General features: G+C 43.7%; 1 long non-coding RNA gene across 1 annotated transcript in view; it reads right to left on the bottom strand.

The window, feature by feature from the left end:
- LOC309639750 overlaps positions 1-20,614 on the bottom strand; it is a 188,957-nt gene that overhangs the window by 83,274 nt on the left and 85,069 nt on the right. The window contains exons 4-5 of the long non-coding RNA XR_014251835.1: positions 16,357-16,437; positions 10,737-10,897 (exon numbers count right to left, since the gene is read on the bottom strand). This is a non-coding gene — a long non-coding RNA (uncharacterized lncRNA). The remainder of the gene's footprint in view (positions 1-10,736; positions 10,898-16,356; positions 16,438-20,614) is intronic.

Here is a 20,614-nt window from a genome sequence, read left to right as displayed (position 1 = left end):
CATCTCTTTTCCGGGTTATGCTTTCTTGGGATGAAAAGAAAAGCCTGAAATTAGCGTACGCATTTAAAATATCTGTCACTAAATGAATTGTGCTTTTTTTTTTAGGGTAACAGCTGTCTTTTTAATTAATGAGAGTCGCAGATACATGATGCTCACAAAATATTGCACTGCACATTCTGTTCGGCCCTGGCAGGCCCGGCATTCCCTTCCATTTTTCGACGGAATAGACAGCAAGGTGAGAGCAAGCAGGTAGCTGAACGTGACTGGCTTAAAGCTGCGTGTGAGATGCTAATTATAGAGGAACAGCTCCTGTTCCGGCTTCCAATTAGGGGTCTGAACAACCTCGTCAGTACTTTCCACGGTTGTTAGCGTGTCTAATTATTTATCTCCCGGTGGAATTTTTGTGAAAGCTGGTATTCAGGTGACCAGTGCAGTAGGTGGGTTCCCATCCAACGCTAGATGGAGTGAAACAGGCCTGACGGTGATTCTCTGGACGATGTGGAGTCTGGGTTGATGGTCAGCAAAGTCTTCCCAGATGGCAGGGCAAGCCCCACAGAGGCCACCCTTGGTGGAAGGAGGGCCAGGTCTCCCATCCAGCAATCGCACAAGCCCTGGTTCTCCTCCAGCCCCTTTCCTGAAAGGGGAGGAATCAACCACCACTCCCTCAAAAGTACCAGAAAAGAATGTTTGCCCTCACTGCAGGCGTGGTTTTAGGAGAAATGTGCACATTAGGAGTAAGCCTACTAACCAAACCTAAGCAAACGTAGCCGCTGCTTTTCTGGTCATCTATCATCTTCTATCTATTTTCTCATCAAAGTCTAAAGACCTAAACCATGAATTATTGAGAATAAAGCTGGCAATGATTCACATTATTAAACAATGTTTTATTGCTGGTTGGTAAGTCTTTACAAAGTCATATCAGTATAATTCTTACTTAAGAAATATATACAGTAAGTATATATTATATACTGTGTATATATGGTATATTTATACCTAGTATAAAATATATTTATGTATATTTTTTAATTTTGTGGCTACTCTTTCTTAACCAACTAACATTTGTGTGCACTGGGGTGTTGGTGAATGGAATATATATGTGCCACCCTTGATTAAATCTTAGAGGCATTTCTACCAAAATCAAAGATAGGCTTCTGCCCAGCGAGACTGTGTAGGGAGATTCACTAACGCACAAGGTGCTGAGTAACTGTGTGGAGATGGGTTTGTGGGGGAACTTGTTTTAGCATGACTTCCCACGTCCACCTGAGGTTCGACAGAGACCTTCGAGATCAAGACAATCAACCTGAGCACAGCAGCAGAAAACGTCAGCATGCTTTCTGCCTTCACAGCTTCCACAATGCTTTGCTGTGTTTGCCATCTGATCCTTAGGACGAGCCTGGGAGAAGGGCAGGAAAGTTGCTGCCTCTCTGATGACATAGATGAGGGGAAGTTGGCACAGAAAACGTTTGAGGTTGAACAAAGCCTGTGGTCATAAAGGAATAAGGAATGGAAAGGACCCAACACAGATCCGCGGCGGGGGGGGTGGGGGGGGGTGTTTTGGTATAATACACGGAGTCTGCACAGGGCTGCCCTTCAAGAACCTTGGCCTCAGCTTTCCCTCTGAGAATTCAACATGCAATCAGCACAGCACAATCACAGCCTAACAAAACAAAACCCCATCAGTGAGATAGATCTCTCTCATGTCTGGCAAGAATTAATAGCACCCTTATAAACACACTGCTGTGGTGGAGGGAGAGAAACCTAGGTATAAGAAGTAGGTCCAAACTGGAAGCACGGTGAGGAGAGTTATATAGGCAGAGTTTTGCACAACTCAGCTAAGTACTGATCTGGGAAGTGGGCCCCTGTCTTTTGGACTCAGTGTCCACTCTGAATAAGGGGTGCACGGTATTATGTAGCTGGGCATTGGAATAATCAAACTCGGTGCTCTTGCTCTGACAGCCCATTCCCCAGGTACCCTTCTGATTGTTTGACTTCCCAAGTAGCCTGCCTACGGGGAGAGAATGTGTCGGTCAGGATGAAGCGAACATCTGGTCTACCTGACAGTTCTATTACTCACTGTAAATTAATGCACTGGCTGGCTGGTCTCCTCCGTCCGTCTCCGGTGAGATGTGTTCACCTGTGTCAGCGTCCTTGAACTCTGGGACCCTGAAAAATCTGAGCCTGCACATTGGAGGTCCTGACCTGAGCCAGGTTGGAGGACCACTCTGTAAAGTTTCTGAAGGTCTCAGTTAAATTAAAATATCCTCCTTGAGGATCAACACCTAAACAATTATTTCTTCAATCAAAAATTGACCCTAAAGTTTTGACACAGTGTGATGTAATCCAGAGACACCAGGTCAGCCTTGAGCTAAGTTAGAGACCTGTCAGGAATTAATAGTTGATACCCTGGACAAGATGATAGGGCAGGACTAGGTGACCACCGAGCCCTGGGGGCCTTAAGCTGCCACGTCCAGGCAGGAAGTGGGCTGGGGCATTTTTAATAATGAGAAATGACCTTATAGGTGTTGAGGGATTAAGAATCAATGTAAGGGAGACCCCTTGAAAGAACTTTGAAATAGCTACAGAGCTTTTTCCCAATTGACATTTTCTCATACAATACGGTGACAAAACGACAATAACGAACTTGTCATAAAAGAGCAGCACAGACCTTAGACTGTTTCTCTCTGATGAAGCCACCATTTATATAAGAAGAGAAGAGCAGGATTACCTGTGGTCCCAGGTAGCAGCCCTTGTAGGTCACTCGGTGTCTCAGTGTCATATTACAAACCACAGCCCAAGACGTGGGTGCAGTGGACACACAACACCAACCACATGAAAAGTGCATGTTGAAAGTCTAACGGGAGCAGGTTTTTGCAGGTCTCTAACGACTTTGATTCAGAGTGGATCTGCAGCAGGGCCACTCGGATGTGGCAGTGCCAGGCCAGCACCCCAGGGGGCACAGTTCAAGGGCACCCTGATGCAAAAGGCAGCCCTTGGAAATGTGCAAAATGGTGGCCCTGGGCTGAAGAATGTTCAGCATACACCTTCCCCATGAACATCTTCTTGAATTACAGAGTAAAACCCACAGGCATGGAAATAAAGGCAATAATGCAGCCTTCCATTCTCACGGCTCCATTTCCCATTTTCACATCCATTACCTCCCCTGGATGGAGTCATCCTTATTCTGACAAATCTCAGAAAAACTGCAAACGTGGTTCTCTCTGGCTGCTGGGTGGCTAGTTCCCTGTGCTATTTAGTTTACCGCAACTGGGTTACACATTCCGAATTGCATACATTTTCTTCATCAGGAGTAACTCGGGTGAATGATGGCTGCCCATCGGTTTCAGAGACGTGAGGACCGGTAGGGTGCTGGCCGCATCTCTGCATCGTTCAGACAGTTGTCTGTTTGGGAGAGCTGAAGTAAATCACAGCCCAAGATAATAGCACTGCAGGGACAGTGCCTGGGGGAGGAGAAAAGAATAATACCTGGGCCATTTCATGTGCTATTTTCAGGAATAGAATATTTGGAGATTTCAAAGACATTTGATAATTCTAAACACCTCGTTAAATTACCCTGCTCACTCCGAAAGAGAAAAGCTTCCAAATCTGCATTCATATTGCTGAGGGGGGAAAAGCATTAGGAATAACTCCTGCACAGATTTTTGGCAAGCATCAGGGCCCTTTTTTTCTAAAGACATTCTCTCTATTGCCTGCTGCTTGCTGCTTCATAACACTTGACAAATTCACAGTTCTTAAAAGCCCCCATAAATGTTTTGTAAATTGCTCCATTTTATCAGGGAGTTCTCAGAGCCTGGTCCCTGATAGTCACCCTGTTTTCATTCCCCATTCCTTGTTTATCTTTATTTTGATGCCTTTTCCAACATCAAAAGGCTGTCATTATTAGTATCAGCGATCTCATTATTATTATCATGACGTTAGCCGCGGAAAAGATCTGCCATCTGCAAAGCTGGAAATTCCCACAGTCTTTAAGAGCCTCCTCTCCTCCTGACAAGCTCATAAAAATAAATAAATAAAGCCATCCCAAGAAACATTTGAAGACATCTTAAGTTCTTACGTGGCTTCAGGAAAGATACACATGCCCAGCTCCACTTCGCCTAAGAATGCTTAAGCTAAACAGGAGCCAGAACGTGACTCCACCAGCAATACTGAGAAATCCTTCCTAGCATTCCATTCAGACAGGAGGAGTAATTGAAGGGCGTGTGGCTAGGAGACGGTGGAGGAGGGAAACAGGAGAGCGTGTGATGGAATACGGCTGAGAGGGGACCAGGGGATGGGGTGGAGCGGGGAAGTTAGCAAAATTGCACTGGAGACCTAAATTATAGACCTGTTTGGAATATGAATCCCCGCAGCTGCAAGAAGGAGGCCAGCCGATTGAAACTTGTTTGGAATACTTTCCTGGACAAGTTCTATTAAAAATGAGATAGTGTACCCTAAACATCGGATCATGTGTTCAAGCATTTTGTTAGTCCTCCAGCTCCTGACTCATTCCCAAAAGCACAATCTACTGGACATTATACCGGGGCTGTAAGAAGCAGCCAGCACATGTTTCCATCACTCAGAATTGCTACCTTTTTAAACACCAGCATGTAAATGAAATATTTTCCCCAGGCAAGCCCACCCTGGGCAGGTACCAAGCACACGTTGACATGATGCAGTGGGAGTTCACGTTAATGGTGTTCATCCATTCCCCGCCCCACCACCCAGTAAGGCAGTCACATGAGAGAGAACTTAATAACAAGGAGAAGCTGGGTCGGTCCCAACAGCATCCATATTAAAAGAAAAAGAAATCCAACCAGGAGTCAATTTTTCTTGAACAGCTGTTTGTCGCTGTTTAATTTCTACCCTGCAAGTCCACTTTTCAGAGATTATCTCATAATTGCAACCATGCATGGGCTCTGCAGAAATACATAAATAACATTCCCTCTTCTCCAATCCTGCAGCCAGTAGTCACGGTGATCACTGAGATATTTCACAGTACTTCTGAGAGGGCCTAGACTTTTGGGGGGCTCACGGGGAGTGTCAGGAGATATTCTTCCCCAAATGACACAAAGCGGGGCCCTCGGCTTCTAGCCAATCCACTCATCTTGGTGCCGCCCGGGGAAATCTTGGAGCTGTTCTCCGAATTCCTCATTCATTTCCGGGATGGCCCCATCTGACGCGGGTGGCGTTAGCATTAAATCACAGCCAGGATGCTAAATCACACCCGGAGAGGGAGCGAAACCGTCTGGTGGGACAGAGTGGCTTCCTGAGCTCCAAGGCGAGGAAGACTGGGATGTGGAGAGCAGTACGACAGGGCGGGAGGCAGTTACCAAGGAAAACAGGTGCCTGCTGGCTACGGGGGCTCCCCAGCCAGCACGGCAGGGGCTCTGTTGACATTGAAGGGCAGCTGAAATATACTCGTGGCCAAAGTCATTTCCTCCCCGACCCCCTCCATCTTTAATTAATTTCAGGACATCTTCGGACTTGGAAGGATATGTGGGTGGAGACAACACAACACCGAGGGCTGCTTTGTCTGATCTGTCTACCATCCCCCCTCTTCTGGTCAAATCGAAGGGACCCTGGAGAAGGGGATGTAGGAGAAGGGATTTTAACAAGAAAGAATAAGGGGGAGCATTCAGAGTTGGAGGGTTGATGACACCAGGTTCTAGAAAATGGGATGTAGCCAAAGAAAACAAAAGATCATCAGGAAGGTGGGATGGAAGGTGATGAGACGCACACCTAACCTATTTTGCAGGTGGCCTTAGAATTGACCTCTGGTCCACCTACACAGAACACACACACACACACGCGCGAGTGTAGGTGTGTGCATGGAGGTGAGCCCCTTGTCCGGAGGCTTTACTCTTTAAGGCCATCTCTCCCGGAAGTTGTCCCTCCTCCCCCCCACCCCCTCCCGCCAGGACCCTTGCCCTCTGGCTGTCAGAGAGCTCTCACGAGGGAGGCAGCATCATGGCAGGGCCCGGAGCGATGATCACAAAGCTTCTTGCTGTCACTGGACCTGGTTCATATCCTGTGCAGGTCCCTGAGACACTCCACAGAGTTATTACTCGGTTGTAAATCCAGGAGTTTAACATTTATAAAGCACAGGGAACTGCTAAAACCAAATGCGGTTTCGGAAACTGACACTGATGAAACTGTTTGGAAACGGCCTCATTTCCCGATAAGTCATCAGAGGGTGGGTTTCCCACAGCCTGAAGGGGCCAGCTTCCTCTCTGCAGGGCTGTTGGCCTCTGTAGGCCAGCAAGTCCCAGATGGAAGGATGGCCAGGAGCCCACTGAGCATTGTTTGAAACTCAATTACCACCTGCAGTGGCTTGAATGGCGGCCCCCAAAGAGATACGTCCACGTCCTCACCCCCAGACAGATAAATGTGGAAAAGGGCCCTCATTTGGAAAAAGGAGTTATTCCCCAACTCCTCCTCTCCCAAGCCCCCCAAAACCATTAATCTCCTTTCTGTCTCTATGAATTTATCCGTTCTGGGTATTTCATATAAATAGAATCATACGTGACTTTTTACGTCTGGCTTCTTTCACTTAGAATTATGTTCTCAAGGTTCATCCGCGCTGCAGCTTGTCTCAGCGGTTCAGTTCTTCCTATGGCTGAATAATATTCCACTGTATGGGGAAAGCACATTTTGTTCAGCTGTCATCTGTTGCTGAAGGATATTTGGGTTATCCACTTGTTGACGACCATGCCACTGTTTGGCTAGTTGGGACAGTGCTGCTATGACCACGCACATGTGTTTGTCTGTTTGAGTCCCTGTGTGCAATCCTTAGAATATATACCTAGGAGTGGAATTGCTGGTCATATGGTACTTCCGTGCTTAACTTGTTGAGGATTCATCAAATGGATTTCCACAGTGGCTGCACCATCTTTCATTCCCACCAGCAAAGCATAAGGATTCCAAATTTTCCACATCCTGGCCAATACTTGTTATTGCTGTTTATTATTGTTGTCACCCTTGTGAGTATGACGTAGAATTTCATTGTGGCTGTGATTTGCATTTCTCTAATGACTAATAATGTTGAGCATCTATACATGTCCTTGCTGACAACCTGTATTTCTTCTTTGGAGGAATGAGATCTGGAGCCCTTTTGGTTTTGGGGTTTATTTTTTTTTTGTAGCTTGTCTTTTTTCTGCCCCTCATATGTAGGGTTCTTTCCTAAACCAACTTCTTTCTCTGATTTCGCAGTTAGATTCAAATTTTATCTTCTAACTCTGAACTTTCACTCCATATTTGACTTATTATTTTCAAATAATTATTACATATTTCCCCAGGACATCCTAAAGCAGCATAAACTCACAGGCCTTAGAGCACATTCACCACATGCCCTGCAAACCTGTTGTTCTAATTTCCCTGTTTCTTTTTTTTTTTTTTTAATTTATTTATTTATTTTTGGGTGTGTTGGGTCTTCATTTCTGTGTGAGGGCTTTCTCTAGTTGTGGCGAGCGGGGGCCACTCTTCATCGCGGTGCGCGGGCCTCTCACTATCGCGGCCTCTCTTGTTGCGGAGCACAAGCTCCAGACGCACAGGCTCAGTAATTGTGGCTCACGGGTCCAGTTGCTCCGCGGCATGTGGGATCTTCCCAGACCAGGGCTCGAACCCGTGTCCCCTGCATTGGCAGGCAGATTCTCAACCACTGCGCCACCAGGGAAGCCCTTCCCTGTTTCTTATAACATCACCAAACCCTCCCAGACTCCAAAATTTAATGCAGGAGAATCATCTCTGACTGTAGGCTTTGCCCCCTACAAGGAGTCAGGATTCAAATTCTCTGCCCTAACTTGAGTTCATTCCTTTCTCTCCCATTATTTCTTTTGCAGACACCTCAACTCAGATCCTCACGGTTATTGGAAAATTACAGAGCCTTCCTCTTGGCTGTGGCGGGTTGTTGTAATTACAGCCTCAGTGACACCTCTCTCCCCGTGTCTGTCCACAGACTTTGCCATATAGTTGGCGCTGTTCTCAGCAAGATTTGGGGTCTACCTCCCTGCCCCGTAGGTTAGAGGCTGGCTCTCTGACTTGGTCTGATGAATACAGTAAGCAGCAGTGATGTTTCAGAGCTCAGTTCAGAACAATTTCCACTCTCACCATTTAAAACACGCCCCAGAGACTCCAGGCAAAGCAGGCCGTCTGGTTACTGGTGGATGAGACACCACATGGAGGAGAAGAGAGGCACCAGCTGGGACCCACCTCTAACCATGGAGTGGGCATCCTGTACCCTCCAGCCCAAGTTGCCAGGAGGAGATTGCAGTCACGACCCCTCACAACATGCAGCTCACACCGCCAAAGCCAGCAGGAAAATCCCTCTGTCCCACCTGCTCAGATAGAGCCTGGTACGACGGAATCTAGTCAAGGGAATGACATCCCATCAGCTCAGCCATACTGTCTTGGCTGGAACCAAGTCACAGCTATCACCACACTCCAGATTGGCATTGTACAAGAGCATGCCACCTTGGGCATCACCTCAGGGTGAGCCCGCCACAGGCAGGAATGGACTAAATAGTAATAATGATTGCTGCAGTGTTAATAAAATTGATAAGTATTTGGGGTGAGTATCAAGAAAATATAAATCATGAGAATGAACTTCAGTGTACAAAATCTTAGATCATTCAACCATGTCAAACTCCATTCCAAATCACTAATCCTCCAAATGATGGTCCAGAGCTACGACAGTATGCACACTCTGACCTGGTAATCCCACTCTGAGACATTTGTACTAAGTTAACAATTCAACAGAAGAACTGCTTCCCTAAATGAAAAGCTTTCAGCCTACTGAGCGGGTCCAGATGCACTCTTCTTTCCATGACCCCAGCAAGGATTGGCCATCCTGCTTGCAGGGTGTTGCCTCAGAGCCTATGGCAATATCAGGCCTGCTTCAGGGAGGAGCTGGGACCTAGGTTAGCCTTGAAAATGGGAAAATTGTGTAGAGAGGAGAGGAAAAGTCGTCCAGGTCAGAAAATCTAACATCTTTTAGGCATGTTCAAAAATAAGGGCATATCCCACTACTGGGCATATACCCAGAGAAAACCGTAATTCAAAAAGACACATGCACCCGAATGTTCATTGCAGCACTATTTACAATAGCCAGGTCATGGAAGCAACCTAAATGCCCATCAACAGACGAATGGATAAAGAAGATGTGGTACATATATACAATGGAATATTACTCAGCCATAAAAAGGAACGAAATTGAGTCATTTGTTGAGACGTGGATGGATCTAGAGACTGTCATACAGAGTGAAGTAAGTCAGAAAGAGAAAAACAAATATCGTATATTAATGCATGTATGTGGAACCTAGAAAAATGGTACAGATGAGCCAGTTTGCAGGGCAGAAGTTGAGACACAGATGTAGAGAATGGACATATGGACACCAAGGGGGGAAAACTGCGGTGAGGTGGGGATGGTGGTGAGCTGAATTGGGCGATTGGGATTGGCATGTATACACTGATGTGTATAAAAGCGATGCCTAATGAGAACCTGCAGTATAAAAAAGCAAACAAAACAACTAATACTAAACTTTCAGTGGGTTATTTGTATGGAAATATGTTAATATAAATGTTTCAGATGTTACATGAAATTTCTAAAAATCTTGTATTTGTATGGAAATATGTATGGAAATATGTTAATATAAATGTTTCAGACATTACATGAAATTTCTAAAAATCTTACATGTTCTGGTATAATGTTATAAGTAACAATCCTAGTTATTACTTTAAAATGCATATCTCAGAAATAACTAATTTTCTTGTCAACTGCATTATTATGAACTTTCATCAAATCTTTTACCGTGGTCATTTTTAAGTCTTTTGTCATTTACAGACAGTTCTGGGTGTACTCTGATGATTTTGCAAATATGTTCCTATAAAAGGGTTTCATCTACAAGAAATTCATGGAAAAGACTCTGACAAGTACAGGTTTCTGGTAACTGACTATACTGCTGAACTGAATGAATAAGCATTTTCAGAACTCTGATGAAAAACTGATGAACTCATAAAAGTGCTAACAAAAGATCAAGATGAAAAACAACAATTAATTACATGGGACTGAGTGAACTGATGAGGACGAGTATAATTTTTGTGACTTTCTGTCTGAATTAAAAAAAAAAAATCCCACAAGGACTCAGAGGAAAAGAATATACAAATCAATTTTCACTGCAAAGTAAAGGAGCTGTTACAGTGGAGGATTACTGGACTGAATGTCAATATTATGACATAGTATGAGTGTGTTTCATGTTTGGTAATTGCAATCATTGTTGCTTTTGTTGTGGTCATCCATGTACAATGCTTGGTGACAGTCTATTTATCTCTTGTAAAAATAAAATACAGTGTGTGTGTGTGGAAAAAAAAAAAAAAGCTTTAAATGCAGAAAAAAATTATTATTTAATAGTAGGAAAACTTTAGAAGCTTTTTTTAAATGTCTAGCTATAGGAAACAGGTTAAATAACTTACAATACATGAACTTATTGAAATATGTTCTACAGAATAATTATTAAAACTATCTAACAATATGAAAGACAAAATATGTTACAATGTTGATGACTAATACAAAATGCATAATCGAAAAAAAAAAAAAAATAAGGGCATAGATACTCTGGCTACAGTAGAGGGTGCGTGGGAGCAAAAATTAGCTAGGTTATGTAATCCGTGCATCCCAGACTCCTGCACGTCCGGGATTTATATTTCCTTTTACGTTATAAATAACAATGATTAAATCACCATACCTGATACCAAGGTAAGGCAGACTTTCTAGGCTTGTTCTTCTGGTGCCTCTGGGAACCCACTGCAGTGTTTCTGTATTCTGTGAATCGTGCTCACGGGCTACACTGTCCATCCCCCTAGACCTCTGCGATTCTTCTGGACTTTGGAAGAACTGGTGCAGCCTCTAGGATAAGAACCAGCAGAAACACAACTCCATCCGTCATAAAAACAACATAATACAATATCATATCAAGCAGTATAATTCCTTGATTTTTTTCAAACTCCTTTACTTAAAAAGCAGAAACTTTATGTAACCAAAAGACTCCCTAAAATATTTTCACCAAAACAAAGATGTAGAAACAGAAATGCTATCAGCAGCATTTACTTAGCCAGCTTTTTTTTTTAACTATTAGACATCAGGGCTTAAAAAATATTAGAGCTCACTGTCAATTCAGGTAATGGGCTGAAGTCAGTATAAGTCAGGGCAAAACGTAACCCTTGAATTCTAAGCAAAGAGCTTTGAACGTTATCTCACAAGCAAGAGAGAGCCTTTGAAAACTTAATAAGGGCATGATAAAAAAAATAAATAAATAAGGGCATGATATGATGAAGGCATTAAATGAAGATTAATCTGGCCACGATATGTGGAATGCACTGAGAATCTGTAACTATGGGCCTGATTGCAGATAGTGGTGGTGGATTTAATGTTTGAGACACTGATAAAGAAGAATTAGTGTGAATTGAAGTTATTTGCCTGTTGGCAGAAAGAGAGAAGGAGATGCTAAGATTAATTCAAGGTGTTGAACAAGGGCGATGGGTAAAGAAGGATGTATCCAACACACTTGAGGTCTGGGCAAGTCGTAAGGCCCGGCCATGAGGAAGGAAGAGACAAGGAGTCAGCCTTTCCATGGGTTGAATTTTTGGGTGACTCAGATCTCTGTGAAAATGTCCAGTGCGTAGTTATAGGGGGTGGTCAACACATGGGCTTCCATATAATTCGGGATGTGGTGACACACTCCAAGCCTTGCTTGCCATAGGCGCTCAATACATGTTTTGGGGTGAAAGACTGAGATGAATTATCTCTGGTGGAAAGACATGAAGATAAATACATTAAACATCACATGTGGCGAGGCAATGTCCACTGTTCTTCAAACGGCCTCATATCCACTCAGTCCATAATGCACCCCCAAAAAGCTCAAGAGCTCTGCTCAAGAACATCAGTGGTACACAAACTGGGAAAAAGGAAATAATGACCCTCCTTCCTTCGGTACCCAGTTAGAAATGTGTCATTAAAGTGCACAAATAAACAAAGATTCAGGGAAAAAAATGTCCTGGTAAAAGGACTTAAAATAGGAAAGCTAAATTCAGACAAGTCCCCGCAAGATTGATTCTCGATAGTCCCTTATGTGATAGTCTGAAGGCTTAAATATCTGCATTCTCAATTTCTCTTCTGATCCCACCGGCTGGGCTGGGAGCATTTTCAAATACTACATGAGTAGAAACATCCTTGAGTAAGAATTAATCTAGACTTGAATTAATAGGTAGGTGAAGATTCAAAATAATGTTGATTTGTGGGCAGAATCTCAAGATGTTAAAATGTATTAAACGCTCACGTGGTCATTTGAAATCAACCTTCAGTCACACAAAGGGCTCCAGAAAACCTTCTCACGCAGGCTTTTATCCCAGCCTGCACTCTTATTTTTCTCATACAAGTATTTATTCATCCATCTCTTCTTTCATGCAATCAGTAAGCAATTCTTAAACAACTATGTTGGGAAAAGTCCTGAGATGCCAACAGGGAAAGAAAAAGACGGCCTGGCGTGTGGTCTCAGTGGACCACCTAGAAGACCTAGCACAGTCCTACATGGCTAAGTCCACTCCCTTTCTTCATGGAAATAGAAGCAGATGATAATCTCCTAAAATTATTTCATCAAAATGCAGTTTCTAACAGAGTTGGATTAAACTGTTGGGAAATGTTGTATCGAAGATAGTCCAATCTTCTTGTGCCATAAATTGATACAAAGGATGTTTAATTATCTATTTATTATACTCAGCTCCCGAAAGTTAGAGAATGAAAGTGAGGGAGTGTCTTAGAGAAACATATACAGATCAACCAACAATATTCTAGAGGTGATGTGTTTAAAGAGCTGTTAGGTCTGTATTTTAAAAAAAAGAAAGAAAAATAAATCCATCCCTGCAACAACCCCAGGCTGCCCAGTTTCTACACCAGAAGGGCCCTCACGTGCTCCTCAAGCTGTGTGCTGGGGAAACGGGCAGAAGCTGAGTTGCCCTGAGGCCAATGGCTCCTTGGAGAGCAAATTCTGTCCATTTCATCTGGTCACTTTGGATGTCAGTGAGTCGTGATGATATATACATAACCATGTGCTGTCCTTAACCAGGTATCATTCTACCCCTATTGCTCAAATAAATCTAAATGGTGCCTTAAAGGCAGGGCGACACAGCTGCAATAACACTGTCCGAGGACCCGGCTATTAAGCTGTCCAAGACTCTAGAATCTGTGAAAAGTTTGACAGCACAGGGACAAACACGTATTAGCAACACTGCTTAATCCACGTTTCAAGGGAAGAATTTGAAACCACACTTTCACAACAAGCAGGCTGGGTTCACTGGAAGGATACTGTCGTACAGAACCACCAAGCCCATACCCCGAGGTGTACCCCTGCCCTTTGTCGGTTCACAAAGCTCCCTCAGGCAAAGCGTATCTTGTAAGACAGAAGGTACACAGCTCTGAGATGAAGAAAAGAAAAAGTAACAAAAATAATAAAGCACTTTTTCAAAGGAGTGATCAGATTAAGCCCCTTGGTCTTCATTCCTGGTGAAGCTCCATTTCCTGGGAAAACTCATTGATCTCAGACTATGGAAATGTCTGCTTATGCCTGAAGGTCCAAGGCAGTCAGAAAGCAGGGTCTGCACCCCGGCACGCCTGTGACCTATGCACACACACTCTCGCCTCTGTTCACACACAGGCTGTGCTGCTCCTGCACCAAAAGTACAAAGAAAGAAAGACGCAAGATGTAGTCTTTGTGCAGCCTAAACTCCAAGGACATGATGAGTCTTCGTAAAGGTGTAAAGCGTCAAGTCATCAATAGCGTATGATATCTTCCTTTAACTTACTTCTTTTTGCCTCCAAGCCAACATTTTACAGCCCTGGCTTTTTTCAAGTTTCTCTTTGGCACAAAGTTTGGCATAACCTATTCCTAATGGGCGTTTCCAAAAGGACGGGCAGGGTCTCTCCAGTTGGTAACACAGACTATATTTCTCCGTTTCCTGGATGCAGTTCTGCCCCCAGATTTGGGCAAACCATCTTGAAGGTGATGCTTCAGTGGAGTTTTTCAATGTTTCCATGTAGGACGAGAGCAGAGGAAACCCAGCCCAATGAGCTGCTCTCTTGGGAGACCGGGTACCGCCACACAGATCTGTATTTCTGTTTCAGTACATCAATTAGAAACTTCACTTTCTCATCCCCTAATCTTTTGGCAAACAGGCAGACTGACACATTGGTAATGAACTGTTGTTCAAAGTCAGAGTTCAAAGGGGTATTGAGAAGATTCTGTCTGCAGAGCGAGATGGGAAATGTTGACAAGCGTCTTACCACGCGGATGTCAGGCTAAGGAACTGGAGCTTTGACAGAGTCATGTATCGGGGATGAGATCTGGTCTGCAATGTGTCTGCATATTTGCTTAGGGTTTAAATATTCCCCCATACCTGCAATTTCAGTTCACTTTGGTTCCAAAATCATCCACTGAGCGCCTCCTAGATACCGGGCATGGAAGCCCTGAACCAGAGGACATAGAAAGAGCAGGGAGACACAGCTGCTTCCCAGGCAGAGGGGTGGCAGACACAGGCAAGGGTTTTTGAGGTGGTAAGAGATCAAGATGACCTGCTGAGAGAACTTGCTGGTTGAGTCCAACATCTCGACTCACAGCCACGTGAGATGTGGCGGAGGCAGGGGTCCCGTTCATCCTGAAGGTCCAGCCTCCAGCAGCTGGAGATGTGGAAGAGGAAGGAGGGTGCCCCCAGCTCTTCCTTGTCATCCCGCTGCTGTTAGAGTGGTGCCCACAGGGAAATCCTTTCACGAAATTTGTCCCCAGAGCATGTGGTTCTGGGTCTTTAGGCACACAAAATTTCCTTGGTCAAAATGACTTAGCAGCATTAGAAAAGTGAGAATCTAATAATAAATTTAAAACGTGTTTTTTCTTTTTCTTCCTCCCCTCCCCACCTTCTTCCCTTCTCCCTCCTCCTTCTCTCCCTCCCCCATCCATCACCCCCCAGCCTGCTACTGATCTACAGGTGGGCTGAGAATTTCGCAGGGAAACCAGTGGGCGCCCATCTTGGCTCTGGGTGCCGCCAGCCATCCTAAGTTGCCCGGCTGCCAAGCGCACCCGCGTCCCTCTAGCCCCTGGCACCTGGGACCAAGCAGCTCTGAGAGCCTGGTTCCCAGCAGCAGGCTGCCCGTGGCTGATAGTGGTGAGCGATGATGGCAGAGCATCCGAGCCGGCTGCAGCCAAGGCCAGCGGCCGGGCCGGGCCATCATGCTGCCATGCAAGAAACCGCGCTGACAGGTGACTGACGGCTTCTGGTCCTGCAGCCATCAGCTGGACCCCGGCGGCAAGATGCAGGATGCAGGACGGGCCTCTCCATCCCGCCTGCTCTGCTGACAGCTGGCAAGGCTTCCCCTGGCAGCCAGCACCGTGGCAGAAACAGCGAGAGAAGATGAGGAGGAGGACTCCTACAGCATCCCGGGCTGCGGTGGGGAGAGGCCTGCACGAGCGGACCTGGGGCGGGTCTCATAAAGCTCTTTCCCCTCCCCGTAACTCGGTCATCTTCAGGAAGTTTCACCGAAGAAGAAGCTATTGATCTGTGAGACGTAACCTGCTTTCACAAGGAAAGCTCTCGGGATGCCGTATCCACTTGGGGGTCCCACGGCAAACTTCGGTCAGCATCGCCGCTGCTTTTCCAGCACCTCGGCCACCTTCACAACACTCCCAGAGTCTAGGGGTAGATGTGCTCCCCCAGGAACAGAGAAAGGACACAAAGGGACAAGGGACACAGGCCTGGGAACCATGGGGTCTTTGGGAGGCGTCACCAAGGAGCAGTCGCGGCTGCCCCGTGGAGCCCCCATCAGCATCACCCTTTCCCTCCGCTGTGTCTGAAGCTCTTTAGGGGGTCCGTGGAGCGATGGCGTCAGCCCTGGAGGAGGGCTCAGCACGTGCATCTCATGCCACTTTCACAGTTGTTTCTCTGGTCTTGTCGCGCGCACACTGGCCGCCACACCTTTGCCTCTGGACTAACCACACTCCTCTCTTCGTGACCAAGGTAAGGCGTGGCCAAGGAGCAGCAACAGCAAATGAGGCCTCACCAAAGGTCACCGAGAAGAGCAGGTGAATTGCAGGTACCTGGGGGGGCGCCGAGCGGTCACCCACCTGCTGGTGAGGGCCCGGGTCTCCCGTGCAGGTTGCATAACATGGAATAAAAGGTGTTAGAACACTGGGGACAGAAGTGACTCCTGAACGTTGCCGTGATTTCTGACACATATTAAGGAGGAAAGGCTGCCCTTGGCCCTAGCTTCCTCCCCCGCTATTTGCAGGTACACTTGAGAGAAACTCTCGCAGAAACTCTTACCTTTGGGAAGGTAAGACCAAGTGTGCTCGGAAGCCAAGAGATGAAGAAAATGACCTCTACAGGTCCTTCCGCTGTATGTTTCTAGGAAACGAACAGAATTTGTTGTTTAGTATTTGTTAAAGATTGCAGACAAGTATCACTTGAGATACAATTCAATTAATACAAACTAAGCTGACTGCACTTCATTTCCAAAGATCCTTGATTTCATAAAGATCGTTTAAACCCTAGAAATTGAAAGGCTCTATTCAGGAGGCCCCTATCTTGATCTCAAGAAGCTAAGACCTAGAAAGACCCTGTATCAATAATCAAAATGTCACCATTTCTTAAAAAGGTGACCAGTGGCTCCTCTGACCTGGGATTAGCACTGAAATCTCTGTACGTGAGCAGAACGTTTTCATGACTCTGCATAGACTCTTCGGTGCTTTGTAGCTCTTAGGTGTGCCCAAAGGGATCTTTTATTTCTTATCTAGATTCAAAATAAGGAATTGCTTAAACAAACAAAAAACTCAAACAAAAACAAGGAATCGGTGTGTTTTGTTAGAGATGGTTAAAAAAAAAAGTTCCCTGAACTTTGTGGGAGCCTTTGAACACACACAGAACAGAGCCAGGAAGGGAACTCGAGTTGGCCTATGCAGGTCTCTGCTGGCATCAGGTCTAGAGTCTGTGGTCAGCCTGTTAACGAACATCTGTTTTTCCAGCAGACTGGACAAGATTTTCTCCAGCACATTCCTCTCCATAGAATATCATGGTGGGCCCCATTTTTGTCATGCAGGTGAAGCACATATACTATTTCTAGAAATTGCAAATTAAGTAAAATCATATTTCCGTCATAACTCTGCTAACTCCATTATTGATGAACAGGTTACAAATGTTTTATCATCAACTCAGTAATTCTTGTCAAGAGCAATAGTATCCTTTGGTCAGCTCACAGCTAGCCTATAGTCAAGTGCTTGGCTCACTGGAAGAATAATGGATGCATCCAGCCATCATTTACGTTACTATTTTTCCTATCAGTACTCTGTTGAGCTTGGCTTGCTAATAAGCCACCCAAGAAGTAGGAGGGAAGAGAGGAAACTGGGGTTAAGGGGTGTTGAATAAGAAAGGAGTCATATTATTCTTTCCTCCATGGGTTTAATTATGTTAACTAACACAGAAAACCTGGTGAATCCACAGAGGCTTTATTTTCCTTCACGGCAAGACTGTCAATATTTCCATGAGGTCTTAACTCTACAGTTTTCACCATTTTTCATAACCCAACCATCAATATACTTGTAACTGAGAAAACAAAATCCAACCTTACACTGGCTTCCGTTGGTCCAAATGACATCTCAAGTTTATCTAATTCTCTGCATCTCTGTGACTGCAGCCCTGATGGCCTCTGAGCTGGAATCTTCCTCTCCTGTTCCCTCCAATCCATCCTACACACAAGCTGAAACAGCCTAACGCAAGTTACAGACATCAGTTTCAGGCGGGCATGAAATATTAGATATTAATTTTGTTTCTATCTCAGTTCAGTTTCTTTTCTTCCATAAGACCCCATCATCTTGGTCACCCCACTCTATTGCAATTCTCTGAAAAATACTGATTCATTGTCTGTGTTCCCAAACGGAATAAATTAAGAAGTTTTCTACTGAACACCTCACAAGTTAGTGAAGGATGAAGACATATAAATAAAAGTTCAGCCAAGGCAGACTATGATAAGTGATACTATGGAAGGAAAAACTAAATCCTATGAAATATATTCAAGAAGGAGAGAACAACTTGGACAGGAATTTGTCATCTAATTTGTCATCACTATTTAACTTCCGACTCTGGGTCAACCTGAAAAGTTAATAAATATGAATTCATGTCTCATTCAGGTCAGTGGCAAAACACTGAGAGGACAGAGAGAGGAGCAAACATGTTCACGAGAAGAACTCATTAATCAATCTTCTTTAAGTAAAATAATTTAATTATTTATGTTTTTTTTTAAATATTAGAAAGTGCTAATGATAGTTTAGGGCAATATCAAGGAGTTTTATGTGGGTTTTCTCAAGTATCCTGACAACAACCCTATGAGTTAGGTGCAATCAGACTTCATTTACATGCAAAGAAGCAGGCTCAAGTAGTTAAATACCATATAAGTGTTGGTGTCAGAATGTGAACTTGAGAATTCTAACTCTAGTGCTCACATCTTCAACCAATGTGCTCTGGAAGTTTACTGTGAGATTTAAATTGGGAAGGATGCAGAAGCATGGAAATCCAAGGTATATGATATGAGAATATAAAACCACCCATTCACTTAACAAGATGCCCCCCCATACTTTATGAGATTTTCCCCACCTCGATCCCAAAGATCTAAAACCCGAGGCTTTGCTAATTTAAGTAAAAAGCCATACCTACATCATAACTAGAAGACAGATAATGCACAAATGTCAAACTACACAAAGGTAGAAAAATACCCCCGCCCAGTGCACTATCTCACACTCCACTGCATGTTTTTGTGGCAAACAAAGGAAGTACAAGAAAAACGTCATAGGAGAGAAAAGAGGGCAGCTAGCTGCGGGCCAGAGATGGTCCCCAAATACCACAAGACAGAGAAAATCCATTACATGCGCAAGATAAAAGGGGTCCTGAAAGATCAGAAGCTACAAAAAGGGACCAATGAATGCAATCCATTCGAGGCGGTGGTCTTTGGAAGACATTGCTTCTGTGGAAAGAAAGGAATGGGGGGCACTCTGTGAATAGTGGGTGTAAAAGGGAAAGTGAACAAAATGGGTAAATTATGGCCCTGTGACAATACCTCCACTGATGAAAATTCTCCTAAAGAAACAACCACAGTGCAAAAGAAAACTATAGCACAACACTCCAAACTGACTAATATCCTTGCAAGCATTTGGGGAAATGAAAGACCATCTTGCGTCAGACTATCACCATTTGACAACCATCATAGTAATGATTCCACCACCAGTGATGTGTACCCAATGGATGCTAAAACCTGGGGGTGAAAGTTTAATGAGGAACAGGATAATTACACGGTCACAAAATATCTCCCTATAAGCACTGACTAATTATAAAAGGTACCTTGAAATTAGTTTTGCTGTAGAAAACAGTGACTTCACGGTGGAGAAACTGCAGAGACCACATTAACCGGATAATCAAATGGCCCTTTCAACATCATAGTCTTCGGATATCACATATTGTGAAAAACACATCATTCTTGTGATAGTGAAAAAAATACAGAGTAAGAATCTAATGATAAGAACCATCTGACAAATCCAAATCAAGGTTCATTCTATAAATAAATGACTTGTGCACAGTAAAAATATCAAGATCATGAAAGACAAGGAAAAACTAATGGACACTCCAGATTAGAAGACGCTAGGAGCCATGATAAGGGAATACAACTTTTGGTCCCAGATTTTTTTTCTGATAAAGGACATTATCAGGAAAATTGGTGTTTTGAGTAAGAGCTGTAGATTAGCTAATAGTACAGTAACATTATTAAATTTCTTAATTTTTATATTTGTACCAAAAGAGAATGTCTTTGCTTTTAGTAAGTGACCATTGAAGTATTTAAGGGTAAAAGGGAATAATATCTGTCGTTTACTCTCAAATGGTTTAGAAAAAGAAGTAAATACAGATATAGATAAAGATACAGAGAGAAAAAATGATAAAGCAAATGTGACAAAATGTTAACATTTGAGGAATCTGGGTTGGGGGAAGGTCTACAGGTATTCTTTGAATCATTTGTACAACTTTTCTGCACGTCTAAAATTATGCCAAAATTATAAGTAAAAAACTTATAAATTAGAACTTGTCACTTCCATGATAAGATAGTCCAGTCCAGTGACTTCCCATTGATTTTCCATTGAAATAAATTTCCCATTAAAATAAAGTCTGTGAGATTATTTCAAAAGTATGCACAGGGCACACTCTAAAATATATACCATTGTTGTATAAAATCACACATATTAAAAGGTTATTTCATTGCCAGTTTTAGACCAATACCAAAGTTGCTGCTGTTCCATGTTTGTTCTTCCTCTATATTTCCATTTCTAAAATTTCCTCAATTTCCCTAACAAACAAGTTTGATTTTTGTTGTTGTTTTTTTTTTGTTTTTACTATTTTCTATAATCATTTCCAACTACTTTAAAGCCAGTTGAACACTTACCAGTCTTTATTCAGATCAGTAATATCTCTTAATTAAGTACCATCTGTAGACTTCATGAATTTGTTGTTTTATCTTCTTCTATTGGATCATAAATTAAGAGATAAA

The sequence above is a fragment of the Balaenoptera physalus genome (assembly GCF_965194825.1).
Source record: "Balaenoptera physalus genome assembly, chromosome: 12".
Taxonomy (NCBI): Eukaryota; Metazoa; Chordata; class Mammalia; order Artiodactyla; family Balaenopteridae; genus Balaenoptera; species Balaenoptera physalus.
Note: the sequence above shows the minus strand (reverse complement) of the source record. Positions and strands in the feature narration are given on the sequence as shown.